The sequence below is a fragment of the Cibotium barometz genome, chromosome 11, assembly GCF_041138505.1.
Source record: "Cibotium barometz isolate CiBa-2024 chromosome 11, ASM4113850v1, whole genome shotgun sequence".
NCBI classification, from domain to species: domain Eukaryota; kingdom Viridiplantae; phylum Streptophyta; class Polypodiopsida; order Cyatheales; family Cibotiaceae; genus Cibotium; species Cibotium barometz.
This window is the reverse complement of record NC_141056.1, coordinates 35754615-35773380: the sequence shown is the minus strand read 5'-3', so window position 1 is coordinate 35773380 and position 18766 is coordinate 35754615. Positions and strand designations below refer to the sequence as shown.

Below are 18766 nucleotides of genomic sequence, written 5' to 3'. Positions count from 1 at the left end.
AGCCAGCACCATCACATTTCAAAAGGTTTTTATTCCCAGAAGATGATTCCAACCTTCCTCCGCCTAAGAGACATCAGGGTCAAACCCAGGATATGGGAAGTTCCAGAATGGAAGAAATGTCCTTTTCCCGAAACTCAATCCCCTGGATTTCAACTTCAGAAGTTCCACCCTTGAACAAGAGAGTGAAATGCTATAACTGTCAAGGAATTGGACATCGCAGTATGGATTGCCCAACTCCTTTTGGATCGAGGTTTTCAGGGCAGGGAAATCAGGATCAAGATTCCAGACTCCAGCCCCTTCCTTCCAGAGTAATCAGGGTTCTATCCGCCAAAATCAGGGAAATCCCAGAAGTAGACCCTCTATCCAACCTGCAGTTTCAATCCAAAGTAATGCAAGACCTCCACCTCAGAATAGGGGAAGTCAAAGAGAGTTGTTCCCAAATCGGCCGTCCACTTCCAAGGCAGTAACGCTGGAAGTGATTGAAGAAGAAGAAGAAGAAGAAGAAGATGAAAGAGATCATACTCCACCTGCAAGATGAGGACATCTCGCGTTTTTTAAGTGGAGTAGAATGTAAGATTCCTCCCCAGCCTCTCAGGATGTCCAGTATCTTCCCCTGTAGTCAAATCCCTCTTTAGAAATATAAAAGATCTTGTTTATACATGTTTTGGTCTAGAGAGAGAAAATGTTTTAGAGAAAGATTATTCAGATTTTGGATATTTTTGGATGGAAAAATATCTCTTCATATTTAAATAAGTTCCCCCGAAACAGAAGTTCAAAAAGATTTTCAGAAGGTGCATTCGAAATAAATTATAATCTGTTCAAAAAAGGCCTTATCCTGGGATCCAGATTTTCTGAAAATTTTAAATTAAGGTTTTGAGGGGCCAATCAGATTCATCCAAATGTGTGGAGGAGATAAATGGAAGAAATAAAGAAAATCCTCCCCAAAAATGAGTAAATACTCACATAAGATGAAGAGTTGACTAAGGACAAGGTTAATAGTTAAAAAAGAGAGATATTTAGAAGAAATGATGCATTTTTGATACCTCGGTATGGGGGAATTTCCCTCATGAAGGAGGCGCCTATTTCACATGTGGGGGAGAGTTTTAAACTCCCAAATAATGAGATATTTTTTATCTCTCCTCTCTCCTATTTCAACTAGATCCAAAAAGTGAGCTAAACTAACCTAAAAATGGTCAAAAATTGACCAAACTGATCTGAAAAATTCTAGAATCAGTTTGCTTGGTTAGAGGCTCACTTTTTCCTATAAATAGAAGCCTCCCCCTTTGTTGAAGCTTAATAGTGTTTTTTGCACTGTTACCCTGCTTCTCCCAAGAGCCAAAAACTGTGAATTTACTCATAATTCATTAGTTTTTGACCTTCCCTCTTCTAAAGATTGGTGGCCACTCTTATTTCAAACAAGAGTAGATCCCTCAAACCATCAAGCCAAAGGAAAGCTCTCAAATTCTCCTTGTAAGTTGGAGATTCTTCTCTTTTCTATTTCATTTTATGGTTTTTTATGATTTTTGTCTTCTCTAAAATGATTATGATGTTATGCCTCATTGAAAAAAGGCATTCCCCTCTCTTCATTAGTAAATCCAACCATTATTTATCCTAGATGAATGATTATTGGATAAAATCAAGTTTTTCATAATGTTTTTCTTAAATAAGTAGAAAATGTTTACATTAGAATGATTTAAATACTCTTGGTGAAATTCTAGTTGATTTTAGAGAGTTAAAAATTGAAAAATGGTCAGCCATACAAAGAAGGTTATGGCGAAATTTTCTAAAAATTGTGTAAAATAAGTTTTACCTTTTATTATTCAAAAAGAGTAATTCCCATCGTATATGTATTCTTAAAGTGTTATTTTTCATCCTAGGTATATGATTTTATGCATAAATTAGATGCATAAAAGAAATTATTTTATTATAAAATTGTGACTTCATCAGAATTGAATTTATGCATAAATAGATGCATAAAAGAAAGTTTTTATTTTAAAAGAGTTATTTTTCATTGGATTTAGTTTTTATTCATGGGAAGATGCATAAGAGAAATTCTTTTATTCTAAAAGTGTAATTCCTACTAAATTGGATTTATGCATGGAAAGATGCATAAAAAAATTTATTTTTAATTCAAAAGAGTTATTTTCATAAATTTTGATTTTATGCATAAATAGATGCATAAAGAATTTTATTTTTAATTCAAAAGAGTTATTTTCATCAATTTGATTTTATGCATGAATAGATGCATAAAGAATTTTATTTTTATTCCAAAAGAGTTATTCTTATCAATTTTGATTTTATGCATAGAAAGATGCATAAAAGATTTATTTTTATTTCGAAAGTATTATTTTCATTGAAATTGAATTTATGCATAGATAGATGCATAAAAGATTTATTTTTATTTTGAAAGTGTTATTCTCATTAAAATGGAATTTATGCATAGTAAAGTTCGGTTTTGGAAAAACCGATGGATTAGTCTCTTGTCCGAATATCATATCCGTGTGGGCGAGGCCCCGAGTGTGGGACCCTGCCCCGTGCAAGAAGTGCTACTTCCGTTGCTAGTACCCCTGAAATTGTTGCGCGGTGGGGACAGGGATCTTACAGTCTGAGAAGCTCATATGCCATTATTGCTCAGTTTCCAGCGATGTGCATTGCTACATGCAATTGCTACATCTATTATGTGATGCCCTCCGACGAGACGATGAGCAAATTAATGATACACATCGGCACCCATCAACATAATGTACGTGCAGGCACATCAAAGGCACTAACTGATAGGACCAGGCAAATGGTACCCAGGGTGCTAGGGGTGGATTGCAATGCTAGGGCAAGGAAGGTTCAAATGTGTGTGGAAAAAGAAATCGTCATGGCAGCACTAGTGCAAGAAGGTAGTTCCTCTCATTTCATTGGGGAACAAGATTTCATCAACATTGTAGAGGATATGGGACCACTCGTGGAAGACAACTGGTAGGCTAATCTGGTTGGTAAATTTGGTAGGTGTTAAATAGTTATTAAAAATCTTGATAAGATGCATTGTAATATTTGAACAATTTATCTTTTAGGTTTCGGAGGTCAGTCGTCGCGGGCCGGCAGCCTGGCAAGGCCCTTCAAAGGAGAGTTTTGGCTTGGATGCACTTCTAAAGCTGAAGCGAGAGTGCACTTACGACTTCTTCCATGGAAGTAGGTTCCTAGGTCAAGGGTCCTCACGTGAGAAGTGCTATGTTTTCAAGATGTCCACCATTGGACCCGCTTTAGGGTTGGATTTGGTGAACAGAATACGATGGACTGGCTCTGGCAACCTGTGACATGCATGGATACAGTTTGACCACACCTGACGAACATCAGATTGGGTGACCATGGCTTGTAATGTATCTGATCCAAGGTAGAAAATTACCAATGTAGAGTATTTAGGTGGTTAGAGAAAGCTAATTGTATAACCTCTTAAATGACTATTGTTTTCATGCAGCATGCAGGATCTTCTCACCATTGTATAAAATGAAAGAGGACGATATGGATGCCCAATGTCTATTTTGGGAATGCATTAATGAAGTGATGGACAACCATGGTTTTAAGAGGGCATATTCCTATGGTTTCATGGCAAACTGGAATGCAGTTTGACATGTGTTCAATGGTGGAAAAAATAACGTCTTGATTGATAGGGAGAGGTCTTTCCTATTTCATTGGGAGAAAAGCATGGTTGCCCACACAACAAAGTATGTGTGTGTTACGTCTCAAGGAGAGCACAAAACAATGTGTGAAAAGTGGCGCATGGCTCCTACCAGTGAAGCTGCATCAGTGGAGGCTCGATTGATACGTCAATGGTGGCGTAGTGGTCATGTGATGGACAAGAATTTGTCAGCAACTCTTGGTTGAGCTGGTGGGAAGTGCGCATAGCACATTGGGGTTCAGTCATGACAACGATAGAGAGAAGTAATGATGGTCCAAATACCCCAAGAACAAACCTAGCTGAAAGCAAGCATGGAAGTTGGCTAGTAGGGGAAGGATATAGATGCAATATTTCTCTTTACAATGCATGTACTACCGATATGGCAAATGCAATTTTACAAAGCACAAAGGCAGTCTCTTACAGTAGTCAAGGCAAGCACATAGGGAGAGGCCCAAGCTTGGAGAAACTAAAAGAATGGTGCTTTACAAGCCCTGCCCAAGTGGTCCGAACAGTTAATTAGGCAACTGAAGGAACACCCATGTACAGGGCGCCTACCCCTCTCATTGGTGACAAAGAGAGTACACGTCACAAGAGACCGTCAAGGGTGGTAATTGATATTGATGATGAGGCCACACATCGACCAGAGTACAACACACATGTAAGAGATCACAAGTATTCTAGGAGGCCATGGAAGATCCATTTCAAAGAACATGATATAAGCAAAACTCTAGAAACAACTACAGAAGTCACAGGGGGAAATGTCATTGAGCGCAAGGTGAATGAAGCAATGTGGGCAATCCGAAGGACATGCATTGGCAGCAAGGTCACATGGCAACGGAACGCCTCGTGGGAGTAAGAGGTGTGGGCAACACATAGTCAGATCTGCTAAGGGTGTGCCTGCACCTTCCTTTGAAGGCTATCGCAAGCACCCTAATGGTCTCATTAGACAATGGATGTGGTTCTTCCCTGACCACGTGCTTCATTGCTATATAGTGGACAACAACATAGACCCAAAGCCCAGTCCACCACCCAAGATTTGGCCTATTTCTATAGAAATGAACCTCACAAACGAGGAGGTATATTCATTCTGGGAAGGTGGATATCACGTGGAGTGCAAGAATGCAAAAGGTGTTGTGCCCACCCCATCGCGTAGCAGTGAGGCTTCAAGGTTTATTACAAGTGCAACTTCAAAAGATCCGCCATATGGGTCCACTACTAACATAGAGGCTGGTGGGTCAAGCATGCGAAATGGCATGAGTCAAGTACCGCACATCAATATTGGAGGAAGCAGCCAAGAAAATAAAGGCTTCTTTGAAAATGAAAGCTATGATGGTAGAAGAAGTGCAGAGAGTGGAGCACAAGTATGAAGTTTTCAAGATCGAATCTCACGGGGATGATGCACACGTGGGAAAATATGATGTGCATGTGAAAGACAAACCGTCTTGTACATGTCCAGATTTTACAAATAGAGATGCAAAGAAGAAGCTGTACCTTGCATGCAAGCACTTGTACTTCATTTATTTACGTGTGCTAGGCTTAGGCCAGAGCAAGAATATGTTCATCCACCAACCTATCCTATCTGACCTTGAGCTTTACAATGCCTTGTCTCGTAAGAGAACATACCCTAATTTAGAAATTTATATGCAAGGATAATCAGTTGAGCTTAACCTTTGTGGATGTCACCTCATTGTAGAGGGTTCTATTGTGCAATGTCTATCTCCTTCAAATACATGCTCGCTCTTTCCCAAATAAGTTCAAAATATGCATTTTTTATTGTGGTGCCAAAATTTGAGGAAAGAAACCTTTATAAATAACATTTAAAAAAATAAATATAGTTTTTTATTTTGAGTGTTGAACCTCTCCCACTACTATAAATATAGAGCCAAGCTCCAAAGCAATTTGTTATATAGCATTGCCACCAAGCTTTGTTAGAAGAGTAAAACAACCCAAACCCTCCTTCTTTTTGTTTGTAATGGTCTCATCTCAAATGTTAGCATTGAAGTTGTTGCTGCGCCTATCGAGAGGGAGGCCACCGATGTGGAGATCAAGCAGAAGACCATAGATGATGCACAACCATTGGAAAGGTCTCACATCCTTTCCACTTCCTGAAAATGATGAAAATTTTTCTCAAGTTAAGGACAAAGTGGTGGGCTTAATTGCAATTTGGCGAGTCCATGGTTTTATTAATGAATCATCTGAGCATGTCTTGTTAGAGGAAGTACAGAAGGATACGAACATTATTCGCTTACTTTGTGCCTACACCCCAGAGAACAAGCGAGGCCCATGGTAGTAAAGATGTTGGTTTTTGCATTTCTGTATTTGGAAGTTGTACATGAATGAACTTGGCTTTATTTTTAGTTTGAACCAATAACCCCATTGTAGAGGATGTGATAATGGTTTTCGCATTTCTATATTTGGAAGGTGTACGTGAATGAACTTGGTTTTATTTTCAGTTTGAACCAATAACCCCAATGTAGAGGATGTGACATTGACATGTGATGATGTGTTCACTCCCGCCAAAGTAATTATGTCATGTTGCTCTTTCTAACTTTCTTCGCCCCTCTCTCTTCATAGAGGGGAGCTTGTAATTTCTATAATTGGAAGATGTACATTAAAAAACTAGGTTTTATTCTCAGTTTAAACCAATAACCTCAATTGTAGGTCCTCTCTGCGCCTTGGGGAGAGGGAAATCTTTTTGGAATCCACTCGCCCAATTCCCAAAAAGCGCTCGCTCGAAAATGCTCGCCAAAAAAAATGTCCTATGACCGAGTGTAGAGAATTCTTAAAAAAAGATATTCTTTACCTATTATTATAAGCCTATTAAAAAACCATGTTAGGCATCGTGGATTCAAGAAAAATAGTGTGCAACCCTGTATCATCGGCCATCTGTCAATACTTGTGAATAGGAGATTAGGGCATCGTAAGATAAGGTTAGATTTCCATATTAATAAATCAATCACCATCACAGACTCAACTGTAGGTGTAATCATAAAAGACTGAGAGATCATCACAACAAAAAAACCAGAAAAAATATCATGATATTGAATCAGCATCATGGGTACTAAGCCATGCAAGACCACAGTTAAAACTTCTTTAAAAATTAAAATGCTCAACTAGTCTATATCAAGCCTATACTATCGGGCATCGTAACATGATTTTCAAAGGAAAAAATTATTATGCACAGCTCTGTATCCTCGATGTGTGTATAGGGGTTTAGGACATCTAAAGATTAGATTTCATAAAATGCCCATAAGTGCAATGCCAAGATCATCTTAGCCAAAAAGGCTTGACAGTAGGTGTAGCATAAATACTGAGAGAACTTCTCAACCAAAAACCTAGAGAATATATTATCAAAATTCGGATATTAATCCACAGATAGGATTCCACCAGAGTTCATTATCTGTTCATGCATCATAAGTAAAAATTTCCACAAGCAATCTAAAGTATACGCAATATGGATAGAGCACAATATGGGTTTCAACCTAGTCATTAACCCAAAATTTTGTACAAAGTAAAGAGACTCCCATTGACGCCATCATGGGACTCAACAAATGGTGTAGCATAAAGACTGAGAGAACTTCTCAACCAAAAACCTAGAGAATATATTATCAGAATTCGGATATTAATCCACAGATAGGATTCCACCAGAGGTCATTATCTGCTCATGCATCATAAGTCAAAATTTCCACGAGCAATCTGAAGCATACGTAATATAGACAAAGCACAATATGGGTTTCAACCTAGTCATTAACCCATAATTTTGTACAAAGCAAAGAGATTCCCATTGATAGCCATCATGGGACTCAATAGTCTATATACGATCACTAGTATATCAGAGGTAAATCCATATGAGTTACTTGAGAGAGGACGAACTCCCGATTGATGCAATCACAAGAGACATGGCAAAAGACACGAGCTTAGTAAGTGTATAAGCACTCACCTTGCACAGGTTTATATAGGTAGAGCCACATGAAGCTGCCAGTCGTCACCATGAAAGCTCCTCACCAACGCGCTTGCCATACACAGAGTCATAAACCACAAACAGCCATAGCCGGCTCAGGAGGAATGAATACCAAGTTATGCAAGTAGATAACAAGGTGGAAGGGTCCAAGAATCATTTTTAGGCTTTGGACAAAAGGATGGTTGCTTTTTCTTTTCACAAACTCAGAAGGTACAATAGGGATTTTTTCATGTTTTTAGGTATACCTCGTCAAGTTACCCATATAAGGGCTTATGAGGGAAAACTCGATATTCAAATAGTTAGTTTTAGTGATGAAAAGAGTATCATCAATATTTATCCCATGAATCCAAGTCAGTTTGATTAAGATAAAGTTAGTTGGATAAACCTCTTTGAGAAAAAAAGCAAACATAGGATAGTTAAGATTGAGAATATCATCCATGTATCGAAAGGAATGTGTGATGCCTTCTAGCATGGATTTGTGAACAATATCCGCATGAGATGTGACAAAGCAGTATTCAAAACAAGCAAAGTATATGCTACACATTATTGGGAAAATGATAACCCCATAGGAATGCCTTTGGTTTGTTTAAAAACCTGTGAGCCTAGTTGAATAAAATTGTGGTTAAAGAGCAAGAAGAGAAAATGTTGCATTTCTACACCATCCACTATATCTGAAAAATTAGTGGATGGTTTTTTAATCCAGCGAGGAAGGTTATGGATAAGGGATATCTTAGGGAATCCTTCCTTCTTTCTTTTCTCAAATATCATGTTGCATACCTTGTATAGTATGTTCATGAGTCTCGTTTCCCCTATTAGTCGGATATTCTCGTAGCATTGTGTGATATCCATAGAGTAAATGTGAAAGATAGAATTTGGAAGGTTTAACATCACCTTTGTAGAGTTTCTAATAATCCAAAAGGGATTAGTCTTTACTTTAAGAAAGGTTTTAAGCTCTTGTTACTTTATACCACAGATTTCATGAAAGTCATCAAGTACCAGGTTAAGAACTTTGGTGATCATAATGGTTATATCTATCAAAATGTAATTAGCCGCATTAGAAATCCATTTGAATTTATTTTGTAAATTTTAAACGTAGGTACCAATGCTGGTAACCTAACATTAGGCGTATCAATATTCATATTGCATAATTCTTCTAGTAGATCATTGGCAATCTTGAATGAATTGTTAGTGAGTTTGTAAAACTCATCTCCAGATAATCACCTTCTACATGTAGGCAAGTTTTTTACAAATGATGGATACATTGTTAGGTGCTTTATCTGACCCAATCACCATGAATTTGTCAAGTAATGTTTTTATTGAGTGTAAAAAGTCAGGATTAATCCAAGATCCATCTTTTGACAACCATTTCTTGGGGATCCATTTAATTTTTTCCATAAATAAGTGAGGCGCACAACATCTATAATTGCATTAAGTTGTGAAGACTCCAGTTGGAGTTTACTGGCAATGTTTGCCAGATAATCTAGTATGGCACTAATGGCCAAATTTGGATTTAGAGGTTCAGTGGGAATGTGATCCAGCCCTTTGAAAAGTAAACATCTAATGTTCGTATCTGGAACAATATTCAGATTTGTCGTGCACACATGTGAACCAAAGTTAATCTTGTTCTACACCTCTTCATCCTTTATGCATGCCAAGACATGCTGGCAGGCTTTCGATGGGGTATGTTCCATCGGAATCTTGACACCCCTTAGAAGTGGTAGGATCTAAAATCAAAAGAAAGTTATTAGATTTTGAGATGAGTATGAGATAAGTATGAGATAAGGACTACCTTCAACTAGCATGCAAAGCAAAATTGTTGTGTGAGCCCTGATCTCGCCCCAAAAGTAAAGCCACCTACTTGAAACCTATTAGCTCATTGAGCATAATGATAGTGAGGAGAGCTAGACTTCTAAGGTCAAGAATATCAAGCTAGAGGTTCCATATATCTCCCATTTTAAAGAGATATATACTGCAGTTATAGTGTGTGTTTTCAGTCTTCTACATCAGTAGTTAGAAACATCCAAGAACCTTATCCAACTTGACCAGTGAAAATGTTCAACATGATTATATAACAATAGATTTGTATACAATAATCATGTTACAAGTAAGTGGAGCCAGTGACTCCATTATTTGGAAATTTTTGGTGTAGAGCATAAGATCAAAGATATTTTGAGAAAATAGATTATGTTACCTGCATCCATCCAAACAAACAAACAAAGAGTTAGCACGTGTGTGTCTTGCAGGTGTCATAGGATCTACCATCACGTGTTATATATGTCACACCCGAAATAGCTTATGATTTATGCAGTGATGGGATCAAATCCCTTGATATGTCTAAGGTATGTAGCCATAGTATCATCCCAAAGTAAAGGGATCAATCATTATAAGTATGAAAGATAATTGTCTTAGTGATTCCTATAAAGAGATCAATCACTATTTCCTCTTCTAAGTATGAAAGATAATTAGCTTCTTAGTAATTCCAAATAACCTAGTAGATATCTCCTATCATATTAGACGAAGCTAGAAAATATTGAATTTATCTGTTTAAACTTATCAAGGTATAAACACTCGGATATCTCAATAGATATTCCTTAGAAATATCATAACTATACTCATATGGTTCAGACAATTAGTAGTCGTATTAGTATTGTAATAGGACATCTCCTATAGAAAATTCAGAGAGAAACCGAGATGCACCCAAGAATTCATGCTCTTTTATCATTGTCAATAAATTGCGCAGTTGTAGTGTTATGTAGGGCATTCTAAGGGCTTCAGAGGCGGCACTCAGGCAGCCCTGTCTTGGCTGAGCAAAGAATCTAGAGAGAGTATCCTGTGCACATGACTCTCTCTCCTCCAATCTGCCTAAATTTAATCCAAGGGTTAAGCTATAAGCTTGGGGTTTACATTGGCTATTCTTTGACCTAGATCAAATGTAGTTTTAGTCATAGACCCTAAATTTTTGTCAGCCTGGAATCAGCGTTCTGTGAGCTTTGATTTATCTTTGTTGAAATATACAAGTGAATAGGGTGTGTGCGGGAACAAGCCCTTGGTTAGAGGCTGTAAAAGAGAATCTGTAAATGTGAGAGAACCTGTGAAAAGGTGAGAAGAATCTACTGGGAGAGAATGAAGGGTAGCATGAGAAGATTTAGGAAGTGTGGAGATATTCTGGGAGAGGTGGAGAGAATCAAGCAAAAGAGGTGGAGTGAATCAAGGAGGAATCAGTGGGATTAGATGCTTGGATGTAAACTCTATAAATTGAGGCATTGGCCTAATGAGAATTTGTTGGTTTTTTATTATCCATGCCTACATTAAGCTACTTGTTAATTACTCACTAATCACGTCTTAATTATCATCTAATCACTAATGATGTTGATTCTAGCATTTGATCCACCATAGCTCATCACATTGCTGTAATTTCAACATGGTATCAGAGCCAAGACTAGAATGCATCAAGTTTATGAGCCCATTATCTAGTTAATCAAGATTAGTAGATAATTAGGAAATAATCAAATTTTTAGTTATTTTCAAGAAGCTTTCTGTACCCCGAGCCAGTGGTGGAGGAGCTCCCTCTCCTTGCACACTCAAAATTAGCCCAAACCCTTCTAGCCTAACATAGCCAGCCTCTCCACAATTTAGTTCATCGAATCAGAAGCACAAAAAAGCCGCGCGGCGGATTCAGGAGAAATCGTGATTTTGTCAAGCACCTGTTTCTGGGAGAAAAACTGAGATCTTCTCTTCCACAGATCAAATGGGTCTAATTCCTCTTAGCCCCAAGCGTTTTCAAGCATGCTCTACAAGCTGGTGAAGTCAGAATTTGATTTGATCAAGTCTACAGTGAGATCCAAGCTCTTCATAAAATCTGCCAGGTGACTTTGATAAAATAGAGATTAAGCATTCAATGTTTGGTCAAATCTTGTGTTTCTTGGCTTAATCCTCTACTAGAGACTAACCCCAATAGAGTAAAACCACCTCTGAGCCATTGATGATGAAGGCCACGTGGTAGATGTATGTGTGAGCACTTTAGTCAAGGTCACAGGCGGGCACTTGTAGTAGCCTTGGACACATAGAGAGAGAGTGTGTCAAGGACTATGAGTTTAGGGACTTGAGATTGGTCGCGGACTATCAAGTAAGAGAGAGAGACTTGGTATAGGGTCCAGGTGTGCTATGTTCACTTGAGGGGTGCTAGGCACTGGTCAGACTATAGTAAGAGGGAAACTTGGTATAGGGTCCAGGTGTGCTAGGAGTATTCACTTGAGGGAGGGAGGTGTTGAAATATACAAGTGAATAGGGTGTGTGCGGGAACAAGCCCTTGGTTAGAGGCTGTAAAAGAGAATCTGTAAATGTGAGAGAACCTGAAAAAGTGAGAAGAATCTACTGGGAGAGAATAAAGGGTAGCATGAGAAGATTTAGGAAGTGTGGAGATATTTTGGGAGGGGTGGAGAGAATCAAGCAAAAGAGGTGGAGTGAATCAAGGAGGAATCAGTGGGATTAGATGCCTGGATGTAAACTCTATAAATTGAGGCATTGGCCTAATGAGAATTTGCTGGTTTTTGATTATCCACGTCTTAATTATCATCTTATCACTTTGTTAATGATGTTGATTCTAGCATTTGATCCACCATAGCTCATCACATTGTTGTAATTTCAACAATCTTGATATTGAATCAACAACAAGGGTAACCAGCCATGCATGACCAGGTGTAGAGAATTCTTTAAAAATGATATTCTTTACCTATTATTATAAGCCTATTAAAAAACCATACTGGGCATCGTGGATTCAAGAAAAATAATGTGCAAACCTGTATCATTGTCCATCTGTCAATATTTGTGAATAGGAGATTAGGGCATCGTAAGCTAAGGTTAGATTTCCATATTAATAGATCAATCACCATCACAGACTCAACTATAGGTGTAATCATAAAAGATTGAGAGATCATCACAATAGAAAAACTAGAAAAAATATCATCATTGATATTGAATCAGCATCATGGGTACTAAGCCATGCAAGACCACAGTTAAAACTTCTGAAAAAATCAAAATGCTCAATTAGTCTATATCAAGCCTATATTAAACAACCACTGGACATCGTAACATGATTTGCAAAGAAAAAAATTATTTTGTGTAGTTCTATATCCTCCATGTGTGTATAAGGATTTAGGGCATCTAAAGATTAGATTTCATGATGTTCCCAATGCCAAGATCATCTTAGCCAAAAAGACTCGACAATAGGTGTAACATAAAGATTGAGAGAACTTCTCAACCAAAAACCTAGAGAATATATTATCAGAATTTGGATATTAATCCACATATAAGATTCCACCACAGGTCATTATCCGCTCATACATCATAAGTCAAAATTTCCACGAGCAATCTGAATCATACATAATATGGACAAAGCACAATATGGGTTTCAACCTAGTCACTAGCCCATAATTTTGTACAAAGCAAAGAGATTCCCATTGACAGCCATCATGGGACTCAATAGTCTATATACCATCACTAGTATATCAGAGGTAAATCCATATGAGTTACCTAAGAGGAAGAACTCTGGCTAATGCAAGCATAAGAGACATGGCAAAAGAACCCCAAGACACAGGCTAAGTGAGTGTATAAGCACTCACCTTGCGCAGGTTTATATAGGTAGAGCTATATGAAGCTGCCAGTCGTCACCATGAAAGCTCCTCATCACCAACGTGCGTGCCATACACAGAGTTATAAACCACAAACAGCCATAGCCGACTCAGTAGGAATGAATACCAAGTCAAGCGAGTAGATCTTGCATGCAGTAGGTTAGGATTTGTTTATTATTAGGAAGTCACCCTTATGTGAATAGACCCAAAATATTAGGTGGTTATGTGAATCCAATCCTAAAGCTTTCACATCCCTAATAAGAGATTTACCAAAATGAGAAGTGTGTATGTGAAAGTGTGTGTGTGTGTGTGTGTGTGTGTGTGTGTGTGTGTGTGTGTGTGTGTGTGTGTGTGTGTGTGTGTGTGTGTGTGTGTGTGTGTGTGTGAAGGTGTGTGTGTTTGTGGGAGAGAGAGAGAGAGAGTGAGATAGAAAGGTATCCAATTTCATGTGAGTTTTATGATAGATGAGAAGTGTGTGTGTGTGTGTGTGTGTGTGTGTGTGTGTGTGTGTGTGTGTGTGTGTGTGTGTGTGTGTGCGTGCGTGCACGCACGCACGCCCGCATGCGTGCGTGCATACATTCGTGCGTGCGTGCATGCGTGTGTGTGTGTGTGTGTGCACCTTATCTCTTTGGATGGGTGGTGAATGGAGGCCAATCACTCTCTCTCTCTCTCTCTCTCTCTCTCTCTCTCTCTCTCTCTCTCTCTCTCTCTCTCTCTCTCTCTCTCTCTCTCTCTCTCTCTCTCTCTCTCTCTCTCTCTCTCTCTCTCGTGCGCGCGCGCGCACATGCATCTAGGGAGCTATGGAAGCTTGGAGCAACAAAGCTATGGGTTGATGTGACATCTGGGGACTTGTGCCTTAGCACTCTTTCTATACATTGTTTGGTATGCCAGTATTATATAGTGGTTTAATAGTGCATACTTAAGTTTGGATATGGAGAGTTTGGATATGGAGTTTCCTTTTGTGGACATCCTTTGGTTATGGGCATCCATTGGTGGATGTGGAGCTTCTTTATGGACAGATGCTGGAGTTTCCTTGTGGACATCCTTTGGTTATGGACATCCATTGGATATGGAGCTTCTTTATGGACAGATGGACTTCTTTATGGAAGTATGGTATATAGGGATGGATTATTCTTTTTGGCTCCCTTTATGGAAGTATGGTATATAGGGATGGATTATTCTTTTTGGCTCCCTTTATTTGGGATGCATTGGACTTATAGAACTCATGGTTATCTCATGGATCGAGGATTTCTCTCTAGATTTCTATTGGTGTGACTGAAATGCCTATAACTATGTGTAGCAGAAATGTTTATGGAGCACCAAGATAACTATGCTTGTAAATAAGTGGTTCTCATCTTGTGTTTCACACGAGCCCACCTATCATCCAAGGCATGTGGTCAGAGTACCAACACAAAGTGCAAGCGATAGAGTAGACATGATGCCTGGTTGGCAAGGGACTTATGTATGTGCCAAGGTCATGTTTACTAACGCCTTGTTTTGGCAGGGGACTTATGTCTACACCAAGGGTCAGTAGACTAGAATCTAGTATTACAGTGGGATTGTTTTGTCTCACCCATTTATTTTGGAACATGATTATGATATGTAGACCTATGGGACTATTTTATCTCACCCATTTATTTGGGACATGGATTCTTTTAGTCATATTGAATTTTTGAGACTGTCTCATCTCGCCCACTTCATGTAGCGTGATTATATCTTGGACATATGGCTTGAAGCCTAAAGTTGACAACTTTTAAGAAGCTAGGGAGGATGTCACCAACTTTTAAGAAGCTGGGGAGGATGTCACCAACCTAAACATTTTCCAATATGAAAGGGTTGGTGGACTCCAGGACGTCTAAATATTTGGAAAGTAAACACTTTGGGAATGGGGGATTATCCTAGAATACAAAGGATCACACTCCTAAAATTTAGAAGAGTTGCTATTTTTGGCCCCACTCCGACGAAAATTCTATTCGTATCATTACGCCTTGGAATTGAGCAAATACCAAGAGTTTCCAAAGTACCTATGACAAATGGGCTTCCAATTAGGATATTTTTAAAGGTAAAGATTATGGGAGGACCCATCTCTTAAATTGGGACGTGGCAAGAAAGTGGATCAAAGTGAGACAAGTGGCCTCACACTTGTCACTTATGCTATTGTGTGGCTCTCCACTTGTCATTATAGCCTTCACTTACCATTTTAGCTCATGGGAGGCCCAAATCTATAAATTGGATCCCTCTCTCTTCATTTAGAGGAGGCTCTAGTGCTATAAACTAGCCTCTACCATGTTGGTAACTCCTCTCTATTCTTGGTGGTTCTCTACTCCAAGGTTATGGCTCTCTACCACCATTATAGGCTACCCTAATGCTGGCTACTCTCTTTCGCTCTCTCTTGAAGGCTACCCATGAAGTATATTAGCTACTGGGGACTGTTTTGAAGGCTTACATTACAAAGAAATACTGAAGGAAAGGGTATTTAATCATTTTATTATGATTTTCAACCATTGTACCTAATGTACTAGCCCTTATACTTGTTATACCAGCCATTGCACCTGCTATGCCCAGCCCTTGTACCCTAATGTACTAGCCATTATACTTTGTTGTATCATTGTACCTACTGTACCAAACCATGTACTTAATGTACCAATAAAATAGAGGGTTGTACCAACAGAATGGAGAATTGTATCTGTTGTACCAGCCCATGTCCTTGCTCTATGACTGAATGTAGGGTAGTACCTATTGTTTCAAATTATGTACTTGTACCAGCCCATGTTATTGTTGTACCGACTAAGTTGTACCTATTGTAAAAACTCTATTACTACATGAAGACCCGTGGTTTTTGGGAAAGAATCAATACTCACATGGAGGTATATGGATTATATTATTGGCTTGGCATACAACCTATGTAACAAGCAGGCTGAATTTTATGGTTGCCTCATGTTGGGCTATGTTGTTGAATTTGTATATAAATAATCTGGCATTTTTTGTGGGGAGAGTAAGCCCTCAAAACTTGTACATGGTATTTTCTCCTTGGTTAATAAAATACTCCAAGGGGGGGTCAGCCCATTCCCAACTCTAAGCGATGTGCAGATCTCTCTTTTATAGTTATGTGGATTAAGTGGCACATGTTTAAGGCTGTGACCAATTTCAATGTTTAATTGCATTAATGGCAAGTGTTTTGCAAAACCCTTGGGCCCTCAAGAAGTTACAAAAGTTCTCTTGGCCTCCCTCGTTAAGCTTCTACCACCAAGGCTTTGTTTCCTATGCCTCTTTGATCTAGAAAGTCATGGCTCAACCTTCTATGGGTCTCTTGTGTTTTACCAAGGATAATGAGTTTTTTGGTTCCTCCCCCATTTCTCAAAAATGTCCTCATGCACTTTGTATCCTCGACGTATCTTAGCCACTGTGCATTTTTCCATTTGCTCCGTAACATTATGTCTAGCTTGATAATGCTTTCACCTTAACCATTTTCTATTGTGCTTCCCTTTTTGGCAACAAATCACTATCAAATCTTGTTGATAGCTTTGATTCTGAAACATCAGCACAATAGTCCCAACTCTTATTATTAAGATGGAAGTCAAAGAATCATGCCTTCGCTAAGTTCAAATCCATGTGACAACATCCGTTCACACTAAAATTTGGAGGAGGAAGAGATGTATACATCATATCTTTCTCTCCACCCTTGTCAGGAACATTTTTTTGTTCACACTCTGATACTAATGTGGTTTGGTTAGTGCCATAATTGATTCATTTTCAACGAGATTGCCCTCTATTGAATAAGTCTTCTGATTCTATAAGTCCACCTTTAGAACTAGACCATAAATTCGTAAATAGACTTGGTCTAAGGCCTAATCGTACACTAACCTGGCCCCTCGCATGAAAGGTCTGCCAAGTATGACATCATATAAATTTTATTATGCTAGTCATAACCTCTTTGGGGACGCCCATTATTTTATTTTGGGATATTTTATTTTGGATGTGCCTTTTATTTATATCATTTACAAGGAGTAATGTGTTTAATCAAGCTATGTGCACTAGTATAATATGGTCAAGATTAATGTGTCTAGTTAGTTTTGTGCATTGACTATTATTTATTTGGATATAGGTGAAGAATGAGTGGTGAATTATGTGTTTAACACGGGTGGAACATATGTTGGACCACTATGAGATATTTTGGAAAACGTGTGAACACTTTTTATGGTTTCATATTTAGGCATCTATATTTTTGTAAGTCTAAGGCCTCATACCTTTGTACATACTAAATAGTATTTTATACTTTTGGTAGGCCCAAGACTTTATATTAATGCTTGTTTGCTATATTTTTGTAGAGCTTACATGCTCATAAACTCAAAAGCACTTGCTTGTGCTTTGTTTTTGGAATTATCTTTTTGAAAAACAAGCACTTTTTCTAATACATATAAATATGGGAGAGTGGTACAAGGGCCACACTCTACCCAAGGGAGATTCAACTCACTCTTGTGTCGACGGTGACCTCTACTCTATCTCTCTCTCTCTCTCTTGCTTATTTAATTTGGTTTATTTAAGGTTTATGCTTTCAATTTGTGCAAGTATATGTTATGCTCTAATTTTTATGTTGAGAAATTAGATTTTCTTTCTCCAAGTGTCTTAAGGTCCTGACAGTGGTATCAGAGCTTTGGGGACCACTCAGGGAGAAGGATTTTTGAAGAAAAATTCAAACATCAAGGTTTATGAAATTTACTTGGTGCAAAGAAGGCCAAAGATTTTATTTTTGGAATTTCTAAAGTTTCAAACAAATCAAGGAGAAATCTAGCCATTGGATCAAGATCAAGGTTTGGGGTTCAATACCAACTTTTTCAAAACCACTTCTACACAAAACCACCCCTCTTTGCAAAACCACCTTCTTTAATTCTCAATCTCTCAAGAATCAAGCCATATGGATGTGATCAGTAGGGCAAGAGCTCAAACCTCATACTTTCGGATTGGCTAAACTCATCAAAAAGAATTTCTTATGGGATATGCTCCATCAACTTGACAAAGAAATTGTATAAATTTATGTGGACAAATTTTGGCAAGTTCTTATTCAACTCCAATCCATAGAATGAGTGAGAACAAAGGAACAAAGATGCAAATTTATTGTTGGATTACAGCCTATTCGCAGAGATCAACATGTTCCAACCTCATTCTTTCTCCACGGCGATATTTTTGGCTTACAATTGTGAGTGAAAGAATGGAGTACCAAAGGAAAACAAACCACCACAGGATTCTCATGCTAACAAATTTAGAAAGTTTGTTCCTTTTCGTAAATTTGACAGGTACACTAATGATACCAAGGGTGTTGTTTCAAACAACAATGACAATCGTGGTGCTAAGAAGAACATCAATAATAAGAACAATGACGCAAAGAAGAAACAAGATTTTGTACCTCGAGTGGTGACATGTTTACAATTGTCGACAAAAAGGACACATTGCACCCAATTTCTTGGAGAAGAAGAAGAAGTCAACAACTACACATGTCAACATGATTGA

General features: G+C 38.3%; 1 pseudogene; it reads left to right on the top strand.

Annotated features, from left to right (window-relative positions):
* The first annotated feature begins 2866 nt into the window (after positions 1 to 2866).
* Positions 2867 to 18766, top strand: LOC147634125 (uncharacterized; annotated as a pseudogene).